Source organism: Helianthus annuus, chromosome 2 (genome assembly GCF_002127325.2).
Source record: "Helianthus annuus cultivar XRQ/B chromosome 2, HanXRQr2.0-SUNRISE, whole genome shotgun sequence".
Lineage (NCBI taxonomy): Eukaryota > Viridiplantae > Streptophyta > Magnoliopsida > Asterales > Asteraceae > Helianthus > Helianthus annuus.
In genome coordinates this window covers 46,876,188-46,879,080 of record NC_035434.2, presented here as the reverse complement: position 1 = coordinate 46,879,080, position 2,893 = coordinate 46,876,188, and the positions used below count along the sequence as shown (strand labels likewise).

Below are 2,893 nucleotides of genomic sequence, written 5' to 3'. Positions count from 1 at the left end.
GGCAAGTTCTAGAGTTGTAAGAACCAAGCGGCTATTCACACAAGAAACGAAAAATGAGCATTTAGTCTAAAGATGTAAATTTGTATGCTCAATAAAGGCTCAAAACTCACTTTTGTGGGAATGGGTTTTTAATGTGATCAAGTATATATAATCAAATTTTAACTAGACTTGTTATGCCGTTTCATAATTTTCTTATGTTGGTTCTTGTTATCACGACGCTCTCGGTTGTAAATTTTATAAAAATATAACCTTATTAATCTTGTGATTCCTAACTTAAACTTTAGACAAGTAAAAAAAATGAAAAACTTTTGTAAAAAATTTGGGGTGTTTAGCGGTTCCAATAGAGTTTTGTGTAAGGCTTGTTGTTAGGACTTGCAAAATTTCAAAGTGTTAGCTTCCCCCCCCCCCCCACACTTAAATTACACATTGTCCTCAATGTGTCCCAAAAATAAATTTTTAGGTTGATTGGATGTGTAATGTGGTGTTAAAAAGCAAAGATTTATGTTGCTGGCAGTCTGGACACGGCCCCGTGGGGACCGGACACGGCCCCGTGTTCAGGTGCCAGTAACAGAAATTAAAGAAATGAGACAGAAGCCTGGACACGAGGGCGTGTCTGGTGAACACGGCCCGTGTCCAGTTACCTGAACTGGGCGTTTTTCTGCAGGTGGCTCAGCACGGGGCCATGTTAGTTGAGCACGGGCCGTGTTGAGCCTTCTGTAATGGAGATTTGTGTCGGGCTGCTTCGTTCTTTGTGCATGGGGTCATTTTTCTCGTTCCCTTTATCATCCATTATCACCATGAGTGTGTTTTATTCCTGCAAATTAAAACTAAAAGATTAAACTAGACTAAGGATAGTTCCGCGGAATGCCTCCGTGGTGCGCCACGTTTATAAGGGTCCTTGGCTAGACCCAATGTGAGGTTATATATTTTCTGAGTGGGATGCTTGGCGTCCCATGTTACACCGTCGGAGAGCAGCATCCAAGCTCGAATCAATAACCTTCATGTAGTTGACCGGGTCATCGTCCTCTATTCTCTTCCCAACTCCGAATTTTACTTCATCATCCCCATACCTCAAGGTGAGTGTTCCGTCATTCATATCTACCACCGCTTGTGCGGTGGCAAGGAATGTTCTCCCTAGTATGAAGGGGACCTCGGTGTCTTCCTCCATATCGAGTATGACAAAGTCGGCTGGATAGACGAATCTGCTTACTTTTACCAAGACATTTTCAGTGACACCTTGTGGGAATTTGACGGATCGATCAGCGAGTTGTATGCTCATTTTTGTAGGACTCGTGGTTCCCAGGCCAAGTCTTTTAAACATTGACGAGGGCATGAGGTTAATGCTAGCCCCAAGATCGGCTAGGGCATTACGAACGGGGGACTCCCCTATTGAGCAGGGAATCGTGAAGCTTCCGGGATCGATTTTCTTTTGGGGAAGTTTATTGAGCACGAGGGCAGAGCATTCTTCGCCTAAATTGACTAATTGCAAATTTTCAATTTTCTTTTTATGAGTGAGGAAGTCCCTCATGAACTTAGAGTATTTGGGCATTTGGGTCAGGACCTCAAAAAAAGGAATATTGACATGCAATTGCTTTAATAGACTTTCGAACTTCGCGAATTGCTCATTGGTCTTCTGACGAATTAACCTACCGGGGTACGGAACTCAAGAAGCTTTGGTAGGCTCTGGTGACGGAGGGGAGTTCTTTTCCTGCAGAGGTGTGGGTGCCGTTTCTTCTGTTGGCGGCGGCGCTTCTGCAGGCCCTACGGTGCGGTTTCGTAGCGTGATGAGGTGAACTTGCGCTTTTGGGTTTGTTTCGGTTTTGCTAGGTAATGCACCTTGCGGTCTCTCGGCAAAATTTTGAGCTATTTGATTTAATTGTTTTTCTATGTTTTGAATACTAGCTTGTTGATTTCTAAAATTTGATTCTAATTGTAGAAATCTTTCCGAGTTTTTCTTTTCAGTGTCGGAGATGAGGCGAGATACAATATCTTCAAGCCTTTCTCGTCCACTTTGTTGAGTGAAATTTTGTGACTCATTTCTTGGTTGTTGAAAGTTTGTTCGTTGGGTTTGTTGGTTACTACTATTGTCGGGTTCTCTCCAACCAAGGTTTGGGTGGTTTCGCCATCCTTGGTTATAAGTTCCCGTTGGAGGACCCGACGGCCTAGGTCTATTATCAATATAGTTTACCAATTCTTGTTGATCGTCCGTTTCTTTCATACAACTCCAATTTTCATGTGACCCACCACACCCTTCACAAGCCATAACCGAGACTGTTTTTGTCATTTCCAATTTTTTTTATTTTTGAAGAAAGGGCCTCAATTTGGGCTTGTAAAGAAGTGCTTTCATCGACCTTATGGGCGCCCGGGGCAATAGATTTATTGCCTCGGGGGGTGTGCCATTGAAAATTGGTTTGAGAAATTTCCTCAATTTGGTTATATATTTCATGCGGGCGTCGATTACCTAAAAGTCCCCCGGAGCTAGAATCAAGTGTCTGCCTTGTGTGTGGCAACAATCCATTATAGAAAGTGGATACTTGTTGCCATATCGCAAGGCCGTGATGTGGACACTTGCGTAATAACTCCTTGAACCTTTCCCAAGTTTCATATAAGGATTCCCCGTCCTCTTGTGAATATGTATTAATTTCAGTCATTAATTTAGCCGTTTTAGCGGGAGGGAAATACTTATATAGAAATTTTTGGGCTAGTTCATCCCAGGTGTTTACCGATCCAGCTGGGAGGGCGTTGAGCCAAGCTTTCACTCGGTCTTTTAGTGAGAAAGGAAACATTCGGAGGCGGATGGCGTCATTTGATGCTCCGTTGATCCGAAAGGTATCACATATTTCTAAGAAATTAGTGATATGTAGATGGGGATCCTCGTCCGCAAGCCCATGGA

General features: G+C 43.2%; 1 non-coding gene across 1 annotated transcript; it reads left to right on the top strand.

Moving 5' to 3' along the window:
- Window positions 1-2,550: 2,550 nt before the first annotated feature.
- LOC118489843 lies at window positions 2,551-2,657 on the top strand. The gene has a single exon (XR_004887856.1). It is a non-coding gene; the product is annotated as a small nucleolar RNA R71 (small nucleolar RNA).
- The last annotated feature ends 236 nt before the right edge of the window (window positions 2,658-2,893 follow it).